The sequence below is a fragment of the Bombus vosnesenskii genome, unplaced genomic scaffold (assembly GCF_011952255.1).
Source record: "Bombus vosnesenskii isolate JDL3184/JDL3185 unplaced genomic scaffold, Bvos_JDL3184-5_v1.1 scf7180000014960, whole genome shotgun sequence".
In the NCBI taxonomy this organism is placed as follows: Eukaryota; Metazoa; Arthropoda; class Insecta; order Hymenoptera; family Apidae; genus Bombus; species Bombus vosnesenskii.
In genome coordinates, this window is record NW_022883740.1 from 17,724 (window position 1) to 33,836 (window position 16,113).

Sequence of the window (16,113 nt, forward strand, 5' to 3'; positions counted from 1 at the left end):
TTTCGATCTGTTTCAAGTAACATTTAAACCTGAGTGTTACGCCGGGCGACTCTCTGCCTGGCCCAGGTCACACACCCCGGGTCATAACACTGAGCATTTTCAAAATTAACTCATTATCTATCAATTTTTCTTCTAAAATTTGTATATAATTCTATAAATTATTTACTGCTTTTTCCATTGGATTTAAACAGAACAATTTCGGAAGAATGTCGAACATTATGTTAATATCCTTTGTATTAAAAAAAATTCCTGCTTAAAAAGATCCTACAACTTTCATTTTATAATCTCAATTGGGTATGATGGTAGCTAATGAACGCTTAGCAATTAATTGTTTTAATGCATTCCATTTTATGAATGATCAGTAATTACGGATTCAAGGATACTTATTAGAAGTAATATTCTTATTATATCTAAATATATCAAATAGAGATATTTCTCGTATTAATACTGAAAGATCATAAAAAAGAAAATATCATAAAAGAATTTCAATTTTGATGTTTCATTAGAATAATATATATATATGTATGTATATATTTAAATTAAATAACAGAGATCTCAGAGTTTTCAAAGCATTCAACGTGTTGATGCATAAATGGATGATGAAAAAAAGCCACGTTGATCGAGCGAACGCAAAATACACTTCGGTTTAAAAGTCGATCGAAACTCTCATTTCAAGTGTCGGCGATTTATGAATCACCTATATTGATACAAAGGCGATTCGTAATAAAGGAGACAAGTTGAAAGCTTGACAATGCGCGAAGACAGCTCTCTTTTTGTGTTTCGAGTCTCGTGGCAATCCTTTGTTATTCACGGTATTTCATAGTTAAATCAATTCAACTAGAGTATTCCTTCAACGAGAAAAGAAAAAAAAGAGCAAGAAGAAAAAGATATAGATCTTTCTTTTCGATTTTTAAAGCGAAAGATGCGTAAATACTATGGTATATTATTTCCTTATATATCGCTTCCTTTAATACATATATCCAATACTGAATTTAATTGTACATTTACATAAGATACTTGAATCGTTTCTCATTTCCAACACTTTACCGACGTTATAGTACGCGAAATAATTACATCGCAATATGTGAACGCAACGTACTTTAAATGCCGCGTTCTTAATTCTTTAAATTTCTTCACATTTTTATACAGTCAATCCAATTAAAAAAAGATACACTTTAAAGAAAATTATCTTGTGTGCAACAAAGCTACTTCGTCGATGAAGCGTCAATTAATTGCTTAAACGTATACCTTGTGTAATTTGACGATTCTTGTCTCTTTCACTGCAATAATCGATACTTCCTCCTAGTTTCTCTCAATAGCTCTCCAATCTCAATACGTTCGTAATATCTTAACATCTAACATCACACGCACACGTTTAATAACTATATTTACAACGAATTTGGCAAGTTTCACGCCACTGACAAGATTCACGCCACTGACAAGTTTCATGTCACTGACAAGTTTCATGCCATTGACAAGTTTCATGCCACTGGTAAGTTTCACCCTACTGGCAAATTTCGCGCCACTGGCAAGTTTCGCGCCACTGGCAAGTTTCGCGCCACTGGCAAGTTTTGCGCCACTGGCAAGTTTCACGCCGTCGCCAAATCTAACCGCTATAACCTAGTACAATCCATTTTTTGAACACTGCCAGTAAACGCTGGATTTGAAAGGCCTTTCTTCTTTCTATAAGATTTTTTCAGCATTTTGCTCCTGTCAAATTGAAATAAACGATTATTAGTAAATTTATATTGACATAAGGCGGAGGAAGAATATTATAGAATCTATACTTACGAGGATATACACGGAACCCACCAGAAACTTTGTTCCTTGCCGAAGTCGTTACCCTCCTGTAGGGTTTCTGGTAATTCCTGGTTCAACGTTTCTGGCAAGCCAAGGGTCAGGAAGGCGTGTCCAAAAGACAGCAAACCGAGGGCAACCAGCGGTAAAGATGGATCAATGTCAGCCTAAATTAAATGAAAAATATTCTCCCTTTTATACGCTTCCCTTTATACCTCTTTTAGAAGTAATAGCGATTAATTCCGCTTTCCGCTAATTCCTTAATTTCCCTTCGATTTTCGGGAAATAAATGAACACTTCTTTTAAATATTAATAAAGAATATTGGTTAAAGACAGAATTTGAAGAAGTTGTCAATATACAAAGGATCATTGGTGTTACCTGTATAACGAGATTATGTAAACATTCGTTTCATTTAGAAACGAAGCTATAGTGTAGTATCGCAAACCTGTAAATAGTTACAGACAATAGAAAAGTTACATTTCCTTCGCAAAAAAACGAAACGGAGGAAAATATATCGAAAATCTATCTTGTTTCCGTGATTCGTAAGATCACAAGAAGAATCCATGGCCGACAAGGAACATAATTTTTCTACGAATTAAACCAACCTAAAAAAACGTATTTCAATAACAGATAATATTAGTCGTAAATTAAAAAAGAGGTTGAGTAATTTTCGGATCGTAGAAATACGATGTCGTTAACAGAAATTTCGATTCACTTATCAGATAAATAATGTAAGGTCCCAAAATGTGGGCGATATAACCGATGATATGGATCAAAGACACGCCCTGAGCTCTCACCACAGTCGGCGGCATTTCCGCTGCATATTGGAAACCAATATTCGCGGCGATATTCACCCCAAGACGCGCTATAATCGCCATGGCAACCATTGTCGAACCTTGAATAAGTTGAGAAATATGTAAATGCCACGATCGCCGCATTCCACGCACGATACATACACCCGATGCGCGCATGGTTCAATTAAAAATTAAATGTCATCCCTGTCGAGTATGTGACGTTGAGAAATAAATGTCAATCGTTAATGGAATAGGATTTAAGGGCGAAAAAGAAAAAGAAAAGAAGAGAAGAAGAATATTTGTATAAAAAAATTTTATAAGATTCGATTATTATTAATACTAAGTAAAATGACCGAATTGTATAATTGTAAATTCTCTATAATACGATTTTAAATAATACGGGTCTATATTATTATGTCGTTCAAGTCTGTTGTCTATAATCGATAAAAGAGAATTCGAAGGAAAGTTTTGTTGCAAGATGAGGAAATAAAAATAGTAAATTGTTTTATAACTACAACGTTCTATTCTAAATACGGATTAAAAAATGTCTATTTTCCACTCCTTAATGTCCTTGAAAACACGGATATCCCCTAACGCTACCGCTTATCTCCTTACTATCTAACAAAAACATTATTCTTGCATCAAGCACGAGCTTTCATTTCTCAATCTCCCAAAGCTTTCACTGGAGAAGCTTCAGAAAAGCGCTTTTTAAAACGACCGTCGATCGATAAAACCGGATTTTTTCTATAAAATTCACCCCCGCTTTCTCACTGCTATTCACACGTTCCTGCTATTTTATTGAATAATATCGATTGACAAGTCATTTATCAAGAAATAAAAAAAAAAAAAAGAAAAAATGTTACCAGAGGGGGTAGCGATGGCAACGAAGGAGAAAATGCCACAGAGGAACACCGATGCGAAACCCATCCATCGTCTGCCCCATCTGTCGAGGAAAAGGGCGAGTAGAACAGCGGCCGGAAGTTCCGTGAGGGACGCTAAAGAGAACGACGTGAAAACGTCGGGGTCCAGAAGTTTCATGTTCCAAACGTGGCCGTCGAACACCCACACCATCAGCAACCTAGAAAAAAATCAGCCGAGTCATACATAAATCACGCTGGACTTCAAGATCGTTTATTAATCCTTCGCATACTCGTTCCCTCGCGTTTGACGTTTATCGATGCTAATTATATACTTAAGCAGATTCTTAATGACCCGCATAAAATGCCCCATATATTCTCTTAATGTTCATTTGAGTAGTTTGTATCTAGTTTATGATAATTTGTGTCTATTTTAATACTGGTTTTATAAAGACAGGGAAGTAGCGTCGAGGCTGATTGATTGGTAACTTGGTTGAATTAACGGTATAATATAATTGGAATATCGTGAGGCTGAGAGTTAAGAACATATTCTTAGTTAATTTTATTTTAGGAAATGCAGGAAGATTCAGAATTATCATAGTATTAAAAATCAAAGAAAATATAAGAAACGTAAAGGAAGTATAAAATTGAATACCTTTCCTATCTACAGGGTGGTTGGTAACTGGTGATACAAGCGGAAAGCGGGTGTCGTACGCGAAAAAAGAAGTCGAAAATATATGTCGGGTTATGGTTAGAATTTTGTAACAACTCTTCACGTGAATTAGCCATTGTTTCACAAAGCCGAGATTATATTTACACGTATATACAGGACTATCACAAAGCTTAACAAATAATAAGTCTAATGAATAATAAGTTTAACGAATGATAAAATTAGTGAATAATAAATTGTATGAATAATAAGTTTAATGAACACTATTAACAATGTCTTTGGGTTCAAACGAATCCACAGTCAACGGGATAACTCTTCACTAAACGTAAACTAATCTTAGGCGCAAAATACGATTGTTGAAAATGCTCGATGTATCACTCTCCAAAGCAATCACACGAATGCCAGCCTCGTGGAATTTTTCTCGCTGTACGATTGCATTTGTTTTCTATACCCGTTTGGAAGCATCGAGAAGGTTCCAACCGCCGTTGCTAGGCAGTTTCTGCCTGAAGTTTGATTATTAATACAACGTATGTCCTATTGTATCGACACCTCCGAGGCAACATCACACGTGGCTAGGCCCGACATATAGAATAGAATTTTTTTTTAATTTTTCCGAGCGAAAATTCAAAGTCGATTTTCTCGAAAACAAAACCTCAAACGAAAAATTTTTATTCTATATCTTCGACTTCTTTTTTCGCGTAGAATCATCCCCTTTCCGCTTGTACCATCAGTTACCAACCACCCTGTATATCTTTTCGTACATGATTATAAATTTCTCTGGTGTCTTAGTTTTTTCTAAAATAATATTGTAATCATTGCTGAGAATTTACAAGTAAAAAGTTCTAGCTGTGTAGTTTGTTCGATTGATGTTGGAAAGGTTAACTTACCAATAAATGATGAGCATGATAGTGATACGACCAAGTCGTGGCAGCTTGAAGAGATGTAGGACAGTGTATTGATTATGCGATTGATCCTTCTCATTCATCGCCTTGCAACTTTTCTCAAATTCGTCGAATATTTCTTGCTTCACCTCTTTACCGTTCACTTTAGCGAAGTTTTTCAGCATCTCGATCGCTTTGTCCACCCTGCCACTGGTTATGTACCAACTACGGAAGTATATGAAATACGCAAACGTTATAAAAGCCTGTAAGAAATTTTCAAAATCATCACTTTCACCAACCTTTTGTATCGACAAACTTTTTGTGCAAATTTGAATAGAGCTGTCTAGTTACGCATCAATCATTTATTTTGCACAGCTAAAAATGTGATGGCTTATCGAGAGAAAGATGTTGACCTTGAGATGTTTTATTTACGAGACAGAGGAATCGATGTAATAACCGATCCCAAGATAGTATGTATTGCTGGATAAAATATTACCCAATTTAATTCAGCTATAATTTTGGAATTTTTATGGTCCGGTCTCAAAGGACTTTTGATGTTTTAAGAGAAACTTTAACGTAAAAGAAATTTCTTATATTTCTTTGAGGATTATTTTTAAAGAATTTTCCGATGATACGAAGATACAAAAATAATCCAAAGGACGAGGTAAGATTAAATGTCTACTATACTATCGTATACTAATTTACTTACGAAATTTCTTTGTATTATATTTTTATAATGAAAAAGAAATTGGAATTAAACTACCGTGCACTTTCAGGAACAATCCATGGTCCTACAAACGCAACCACCATAGGACACGCGGTGACCATGCTGAGGATCCTCCAATTTGAGATCCAATATGCGATTCAAGGCAGAAGACTCGAGGCTGCCGCGAAATAAAGTCCAAACGACATGTTCGCTACCAGAGTTCGATATTTCGGACCGACATATTCGATCACTGAAAGAATAATTCGTGATATCGTTATTGTATTACATCGTTATAGAAATCTTCCCAAATGTTTCGTCAATTTCGTTTCTTCATTTGATATAATAATATTGTTTCCTTATTTCCTTTAGGTTTGTCCTTTCTTCGTTTTTTACCAATCTAATTTCAAATATTCGGACTTATTTGTAGATTTTATAAATCATTAACATCGACAATGTAAGATCGTTTTGAATTAAAAAGAATTTTAAAAGGAACACTGCTTTCATCTCAATATCGAACGGAGAGTGCCTCAGTAATCGTGGTATAACCGAAGATTATTCTCCATAGGGAAATAGGTCACTCGAAAGATACAATTTCATACCAGAAAAGTATACAGAATTAAGTATCCTGTCGTTTAAAATAAAATATCTTAAAGTATCCCTAGACACATGTAATTTTAATACCAAACTAGATATACAATTACACAACAAATTTCAAATTACGAGTTATAATTCCAAAATATAAAGTTTCAGTAAAATCATTTACCATTAAATATCTTAAAATTGATATCGTAAAATTCGAATAAAAATTTGACTTAAGGAAAAACAAACCGACATAGGGCAATAAACATTTATTCAAACACGTCATAAATAGTTAATCGTTACGTAAAACGGGACCGATACCGGTGCCTCATTATTAGGTCATAAATTATAGTTTTCCTATTCTCAACAGCTTTTTCTCTCTTATAATTTTCTCGATGACTCACCGATAATGAAAAGCACGTTGAAGCAGTTATCGAACGAGGTACCGACGACTAATCTCGCCAGAGAGAAGCTCCAGAAGCTGTTGCAAAACGCAGTGCCGACAGACGCGATGAAACCAACCGCGTTACACGCAACCAACGCCAGAATTCTGCCACAATGGTCGGCTATGTAACCGAATATTAAGCCTCCAAGAATGCTGCCGACGAAGAAGGCCGATTGTGCTGCTGAGCCGAGGAATGCGTGGTCGCATACCCATTCCAGCTGAAACAGAAAAGGGGGATGCTTTATGATTGCGGCTAGTTATGAAAAAACACGGCGTGGTTGGAAAATCGATAGAAGGTGAAGAGAATAAGGAAGACGACGAAAGGACGAGTAATAAATTCCGTAGTTTCTTAATATCATCAGAATTGAGAACCTGAGTCGTAGGTTAGTTAATTGTAGTCTTTTGGTAATATTTTTAGTAATAAAATAGTAGAGGTTGTTTGCATAATTCTTGGATATGATTAGAGAATTTGTCATAGTGGAAGGAATATAAATTTGTTAAGTAGAAGATAGTATCTCCCGATTTAAGTAGGACTTTTTTAGTAATAAAATAGCAGAAATAGAAATTAGAAATAATAATAATAACGATAAATATTCGATAAAAATTTCTTGAGTCGTAAGAAGTTACCAAATGCGTATTTATACGTTCAATTCGAAATATCTGTCTATTGTACAGTTGTAACTTTCACTTTCCGATTTATGCGATATTATATAAACGGATTCATGTTCGTGATTTAATACGCCGAGACGTACAAATAATTAAGGATGACAAGGTTAATTTTATATTCCGCTATAAACGAGCTCTGTTAAGATGCAAACAACACAACAAGTAATTACACCTACGTCTAAGTTCGTGCAACCAACAAGGACTTCTTTTATAATGACTGCATTATATGCTATCGTCAGCAGCTTTACGAAAGACCGTAAATATTTATAGAACGACGGTTCCAACAGTTTTAATTTAAATAAAAATTTGTTAATCGGTGTCGAAAGTTTGAAGTTACTTTATATAAAGAATATAATTTTCTCTTGTGATTTTACCTCGACAGCTATAGATTTGTATGGTATCATCGTGTGATTAAAGGTCCATCCATATTGGCATGGTTTTATTGGGGCCAGGATGGGTCTGCCTCTCTGATACCACTCTCCAATATGTCGGTATAGTTCACATTGTACATGTTACATCGCGAAAACGAAGTCGCACCTTCCGCCAGCAATTCCTCACTCGACGCTGGAGGGATCGATAGTGCAATCCTACATAAAACAAGAATACGTTACATTAACGGTGATGAAATTTGCAAGAAGTATTTTTAAGAATACTAATTTTCGTTTGATTTTCTTATCTTTTTTTAAATAACCAAGGAAAAATGACAGCAAATGGTAGAGAGAGGGAGAGAAATGGGAAAAATAAGATGAAAATTCTACTCAAAAGTGCATAGTTTTTAATCCTAATCTTAAATTAGTCCAATTCCTTGAAACTTAATTCGAATCCTGTTTAAATAAAAAAAGTGACAAAAGTAATATACATAACAATATAAAAATCTATAATAATTTCTCTAATAAAGAATAACGACGATATCAGTAACAGTAATAACACATTATCTTTAATAGTGTTTACATTTTTGCATTTTAAAATTTTCTGTAAAAGTAAAATTCGCATAAAAATCCGCGGCCTACTTATTATTTATAAATCTGCTGTTTCAAAAAAAAAAAAAAAAATCAAAAATGGGAAAAGTGAAAGAATAAAGTAACAGGAAAACAAAAGCACAAAATACAAAAGAGGAAAAGAGACAATGACCGTAAAAATAGGAACAAAGGCAAGAGCTGGAAGGACGATCGTCCCGTATCTATTGCACTCCGAGGCATTCGAATTGTGTTGGGATTTAATTACCGATCGCTGCACGTATCGGCGAGTCTATTTCCAGACAAATAAACGGTACGCGGGGAGATTCGAGAATTGTGCGAAACGATAAAAAATTTCCTAGCCGATCAGTTCGCGGAACACGTAATGAGAACAGCCACAACGGCGGACATAGGAGCCGAACTGATTCGCCGGGCCGCCGAGGTGGCCAAGGCTGCCGAGGCACCCCGCGGCCACAAGGGCACGCAGGGGAAAACCCTGAAGGAGGCGGCGAGAACCATCACCGCGGGCGTGACAGAGTAAGTGAGGAGAACGGACCCTGTCACCGACGCACTCGCTATAGCGCAAGGACGCATAGCAACACTGGAGGCGGCCGTAGAGGCACTCCGAAAAGAGCCGGCCTCGCGCCCCACCGCGGATGAGAGCAGCTACAGGGCGCGTCTCGCTGCAGTCGAGCACCAAGTAGAGGAGATGAGATCCTTGCTGCATCGACTGGAGGAACAACTGCAGGGAATAGAAAAAGGAGAAGGAAAGGAGGTCGCCCCTGCCGCGAACACGAGAGGGATGGAGCCTGGAGTCCCAAGCGTCTCAGCGCCCAAGGGTGGCCGAACGGCTGTCACCGAATGGCAGACCGTCGGAAGGAAAAGAAGAGGAAAGAAGAAGGAGGCAGGGAAGAAGCAGCCGGCGAAGCTGATCCCCGAGACAGGGGCGGAGAGCCAGAGGAAAACTCCGGAGAGTGGATTGGAGAACGCACGAAGAGGGGGAGGCGGGGGACCCTCCCGCGCGCACCGAGAACGTCAGCGGTAACAATCACCCTGACGGACAAATCGAGCCAATCCTACGCGGAGGTGCTGGCTGCGGCCAAGGACAGTGTCTCCCTGACCGAGCTCGGCATCAACACGATGAGGATGCGGAAGACCATCACCGGAGGTGTCATCTTAGAGGTCCCTGCGGACCAGGGAAGGGAGAAGGCCGCAGCGCTCGCAGCACAGCTGACGCGGGCTCTGGACCCGAACGAGGTCCGCGTGGCGACCCCCTTCCGAGCCGCGGAGGCAAGGGTGTCCCTGATAGACATAGCGGCCACCAAGATGGAAATCCAGAACACCCTGGCGAGGGAGAGCGGCTGCAAGCCGGCTGGGAGAAATCCGCCCCGCCCGGAACGGACTTGGCACCGTATGAATACGAGGCCCTGCCAGTGCAGTGAGGAAACTGGTCCAGGCTGGAAAGGTCGCCATAGGCTGGTCGACGGCGAAGGTCGAAGCCATCGAACGGAGACCGTTACAGTGCTACAGGTGCCTTGGGATAGGACACACGGGGAAGACCTGCACCGCCAAGGAGGACAAGGGGCACCTGTGCTTCAGATGCGGCGAACCAGGGCACCAGGCGAGAGCATGCGTTACTGCGAGCCCGAAATGCCTGCTCTGCGAGGCGCTTGGAGCACCGTCGGTGCACAGGATGGGGGGACCGGCCTGTGCCCCCTCGAAGAAAGGAACGAAAGGAGCCGCCTGCGGATCCACGGCTGCAAGAGGCAGCGAGAAAGGCTCCCCGTCGCAAAGCGACCCTAAGCCCGCGAACAAGGAGGTAGGCATGGAGGAAGCCACAAACAAGGAAAGAACACTAAAGAACTGAGAATGCGCATCCTCCAGACTAACCTGCGAAGGTCAAGGCGAGCACAAGACCTGCTCCACCAAATCATCCGGGAGAGCACGGTTGCCCTAGCGGTGGTGGCGGAACCATACAGAGTACTGGATGCCCCGGAGTGGGTCGGAGACACGGACGGAATGGTTGCCGTCACCTGGACATCAACGCCTGGGGCGTTCGCCCACGGAGCCCTGCTGGAACGCGGCAACAGGTACGCCGCGGTCGAGTGGGCAGGGATGATGGTGGTGGGGGTGTACGTGTCACCTAACAGCGGACGGGCAGCGTTCGAAGAATTCCTAGACGGAGTTGGCGAGTCCTGGGAGACTTCAACGCGCACTCCACGGAATGGTGGAACGCCAGGACCAACGCGCGCGGCCGCACGCTATCAAACTGGGCCGCGGGACTTGGACTTCTGTTAGTGAACAAGGGCTCGACCAGTACCTGCGTGACGTGCAGAGGGAGCTCCATTGTTGACATAACATGGGTCTCCCCCGAGGCATTCAGGCGGATCTCAGGCTGGAGAGTGGCCGAAGGGGTCGAGACGCTGTCAGACCACCTCTACATATTCATGGAGGTGGACGCACCTGGACCTGGAATACCGACGACAAAAGACGGGCGCGGCCCGCCGAGGGGGAGACACGCGTGCCCACCACCTAGATGGAAAATAAAGGAGAGGAATGAAGATCTACTCCAGGCGGCTGCTATAGCAACAGCTTGGAGCTGGGAGGCCTCGACAACGACGACCGAAGCAGACGTGGAAGAGGAGGCCGAGAACCTCCGCCAAGCCATGACAGCAATCTGCGACGCATCCATGCCACGAGCCACACCGGGCACGGTGCGAAGCAGAGCAGTTTACTGGTGGAACCCCGACATCGCGGAACTGAGGACGAGATGTGTCCGGGCCCGAAGACAGTACCTAAGGGCCCGCCGCTGGCGACGACGCGACGAACAAGAAGTCTCCTTGCGCTACCGGACGTACCGCGCGCTACAGCGCTCGCTGCAAAGGGAAATTAAAAAAGCGAAGGACCGTACTTGGTTCGAACTGGTCGAAACAGTCGAGTCGGACCCATGGGGGAGGCCATACAGGACGGTGACACAGAAACTACGCGCGGTGGGCCCTCTGACAACGGCGGAAATGGAGCCTGCGCTGCTGACGCGGATCACCGGAACGCTCTTTCCCCCACAAGAAAACAGAGCGGCGGAACGGCCACGGGAAACGACACGACCGCTGGAATGGAGGGATGACTGGGGAGTCACGGAGGAGGAGATATGGGAGGCAACCAGAAGAATGACCGCCCGCAATGTGGCACCGGGCCCGGACGGAATCCCTGGCCGGATCTGGGGGGAAGTGATGGGAGTCATGGCCCCCAGACTCCGGCACCTCTTCACAAGATGCCTGAGGGAGGGAGTCTACCCCCGTGCGTGGCGGACGGCGAGGCTGGTCCTGCTCCAGAGGGCCGACCGACGACCTCGCCGTCAGCGTACCGGCCGATATGCCTACTGGACGAGGTCGGCAAACTACTCGAGAGGGTAGTCGCCGCCCGCGTGGAACGACACATAGCGGGCCAAGTGCCAGGTTTGCACGAAAGCCAGTACGGCTTCCGGAAGGGGCGCTCGACGATTGACGCGGTCAGACGCGTACGAGCGATTGCGGAGGACATGGTCTCCCATGGAAAGGCGTGGCGCTGGCGGTTTCCCTGGACATCGTCAACGCGTTCAACACCATGCCATGGGACAGGATAGTGACGGCCCTGGAGCACTTCGAGGTTCCCAGCTACCTCGTCCGATTGATCCGAGCCTATCTCGATGACAGGTGGATGTGTTACACCAGTAAGGAAGGAGAGTAAAAGCGATCCGTCGAGCGTGGCGTCCCGCAGGGCTCGGTGCTGGGCCCCATACTATGGAACGTTGCGTACGACGAGGTACTACGATGCCCGCTACCCCCAGGCGCGGCCATAGTATGCTATGCGGACGACACCCTAATCCTGGTCGAGAGTCGTGGCTGGCACGAGACGCTGCGCATTAGCGGAATCGCAACGGCCTGTGCGATCCGTGCCGTGAACGAACTGGGCCTGAGAGTCTCCCCTGCAAAGTCGGAGGCCACCTGGTTCTTTGACAGGAAGAGGCGAGGGACACCACCGCCCGGCCTATGCATAAACATGGCAGGTAAAACCGTCCGGGTGGGATCACAGATGAAGTATCTGGGACTCACCATCGACAGCCAGTGGACGTTCGAGCCGCACTTCGACTCACTGATCCCGAAGGTGTCAGCGGCTGCCAATGCCCTGTGCGGCCTACTATCGAACATCGGCGGGGCCGGAGACGCGGTGCGCCGACTTTACGAGGGCGTCGTTCGGTCACGAGTGATGTATGGGGCTCCAGTATGGGCGGACGACCTGATGGCAAGCCGTCGCAGCATTCTGCTCCTGAGAAGGCTGCACAGAGTGACCGCCATCAGAATCATTAGGTGATACCGGACGGTGTCTCACGCGTCGGCGTCCACCCTAGCCGCGTCCCCCCCGTGGGAGCTGCGGGCGCTGGCGCTCAAAAAGAGATACACCCGCCGGAGAGAATGGCACCCGGGAGAAGACCCCACCGAGCAGGCGGCTCCAAACGACACAGGAACCGCCGAGGAGGACACATGGAACCTATGGCGATTCCAACTGATCAGCGGGAGAAGCGAACACCGAGGCGCGGATGCGGTCCTACTAAACTGGGAGGCATGGAGGAGCCGCCACGGCCTCCCACTCACATTCAGGATGACACAAGTACTCACCGGACACGGCGTGTTCGGCGAGTTCCTGAAGAGAATAAGGCGAGAGACGACAGACATCTGCCACCACTGCGGAGAGGGCAGGGACACAGCGCAGCACACCCTGGAGCTCTGTCCGGCGTGGGAGCTGCCCCGCTACACCCTGCGGCACGCCATAGGAGAAATGTTGACCCCCTCAGCGATTGTGGAAGCGATGTTGAGAGGGTCACAGGAATACGAGGCCGTCCGCCTCTTCTGCGAGCGAGTTATGCTCGCGAAGGAGCATGCGGAAAGGGAGAGAAAAAAGACTCTCACCGCTGCAGGATAAGACGATGGAGAAGGATGGCAGTCAGACGACCCAGAGCCGCCCCGCCACCACCCCAACGGACTACGACCAGAAGAAGTGACAGCGCTAGGGACAACGGCCTCCCCCTAACGCCTACTCAATAGCCGGCTCGAACAAGAGAACGCGAGAAGGGGATGCAACTGAAGTTAATTCATAAGAGGTTCCTGGAGCACCCCTGTCACGCGCATAAGATGGTCATCGTGGAGTTTTAGTCGGTAGGAGTCCGACACTACTCTGCTGTTACGCAATTATTGCAGCAGCGGAGTGTCCATGAGGATTTCTCCACGTACAAAAAAAAAAAAAAAAGAAGTTCGCGGAACACGTGAACGTCTAGAATCTGCCGGAGGCCGTCGACCAAACTGGTTTCCGGCGGGCCTTCGGAACGCTAAGAAATCGTCGATCTACAAAGCGATAGTTTCGCCTTGGCCAGGGTGATTCAATGGAAAACAAGCGTAACGAACGATTTTCTTCGTTGACGGATCGTAGAAAACCAGATCTCGCATGCGTCGTCAAGAATGGTAACACGATTCGTTGGAATCGTGCCATCCAGACATACTATCCTTTCGCCGGTAATTCCTTACGTTCTTGAAATAGAACACGTGAAAAAGACGTTGATAATAGTATAACTATGGAATCGCGATTTCCAACTATTTTTATCTCGTCGCGAACTGGTTACAGGTATTGTTACGTCGCGTAACATTCTACCTAGCCGAGGCCACACACCGCAGGCAATATGGCAACCAGATGTCTTCGGATACTCGCAGCGTATCCTCCATAGTTTCAAGGACCTTCCATAAATTTCATAGATTTCCTAGAAAAGGTCCTTCAAACAAAACAAACATCTGGTTCGGAGGAATTTCTAGAGACTATTGTCTACCACGGCGAAAAAGGGAAAGTTAGTTTTCTCACGTACGCTGCAACTTTCCTCCCACTAACCACTTTCTCTCGAGGGCGGTTAAGACCCTTCGTCTAACCAATTAACGACGAAGCCTACTCCCTCACTCTCTTAACTCAAATCGTCACGAACAAATCCGATGGTCCCGTGCGCTAGACACACTCATCCTTAGCGTTCCTCCGACACATCATCGTCTCCCAAGACAGTACTGATTTTACATCCTTCGAACGGTCAACATCCTTTAACCGGGTACCCACACCCGCAGATCAGTCACTCACTCATCTCGTACACACGCACCAGCGTAACTGCCTTCGTTATAAGTTGTTGGAATAAACGGTGAAATATAACTTACTACTGTGTCATATTCATTCAAACACCTCTGTTATCCTAACCGAAACAGGGGAACGACTACTTCGCGGCGTCGATTCACCGAATCGTAGCGAGAATTTACGCCTCTCGGTGACGCGTTTTCCTCGCGACCGCGTCTCTCCGCGAACGGTCGTAACAGTTATCTCCCCCACTCCCGTACGACACGATATTTACATATGCATTTACATATACAACGCAATACCTGGGTTTTCCTGATTCAATAAACACAGTTGTTTCGTGCATGTTATCAGATATTATATTGTGGTTTTAAAGAAACAAATTGTCCCAATGCGATACGTTATCACAGCTGAGAAAATGGAAATCTCCGTGCAAGTGGAAGATTCTGTCGTCGAGAATATTTATTGCGACCTGCATGGAAAACAAACAGGTTTTCGAGAAGCCTGGTTTAAACTACGTGCACGTGACTTGAACAGATATGTACATGTTGGAATACAACGATATCAGTCGCATGCGGATAGAGTGTTTGATCGTACAGATTCTTCCATTCGTTGCCAGCGCCATCCCCACCAGCGTGCGTTCGTGAGATGTACCACGGCAGTTAGCACGTGCATGCTTTTTCAAAAGGACGCCGGAAGAAGCGTGAGGATATGAATGGAACATTCTAGACGGGCACGTCGAGAAGCTACTAGAAGGTTCTGTGCCACATGTGACGCCACACAGACACCCACACAGGTCACACTCATTACTGCATAGAGAGTGGGGCTCTAAACCTTTTCAAGGGCCATGGGTCACTAAGCCAGTCTGTGAATAACTAGCCAACTGTCTACATTCCAGAACGCACATTTATAACTCTCGAAATAATTGTTTAATAAATATCACATTGTATTATTTCAACATAAACATTGTGTCTTCCACAGAATATTAATCCTAATTCCAAGATTAAATTCTAACAGTACATATGCATATAAATTGTCTCCCATAGAAGGTGGTTAATTCTAGACATCGAAAGGAACGTCTTTAATGAAAACATGTATTGATTTGTTATACGATCAACATGATTATTGACCATTTCGATCTGCCGGAGCTGAAAATGTCTATCGCGTAACAGGGTAAATTCGAACATAAAGAAACTATGTAGGATCGTTCGTTACGTATAACTCAATAATTCAAATAAGACAAATTGCACATAAAGTGTCACTTACTTTTGTTTGTCTGTGAGGTTCCATCGTTCGAGTTCCGGAACGGTACCCCAGTGTTCAGCTGGCAATAGCGTGATGAAGAACTGCGTGAAGTAGAGGAACGCGTAGACGAAGGTGAAGGAGCATGATGAAAAGGAACCATTGGTAGCGGCTGGCCTCGCCAACGTACGGTAGTATGTCGTCGAAGGTTTCGATCTTCGGACGTTCGCCCTCCTCGGCTTTTACGGACTCCGCCATGACTGTCATTATCTCGATATCTGCGAATCAATGATCCTCGATCACCTACTTAACTCGAATTACACGTTACGAGGAAACTAAGTTCAAGGTGAATGGGGTATTATTAGGTCGTCGAATAAATTC

General features: G+C 44.3%; 1 pseudogene; it reads right to left on the reverse strand.

Annotated features, from left to right (window-relative positions):
• Nucleotides 1-1,565: 1,565 nt before the first annotated feature.
• On the reverse strand, nucleotides 1,566-16,015 carry LOC117240817 (annotated as a pseudogene).
• Nucleotides 16,016-16,113: the final 98 nt, after the last annotated feature.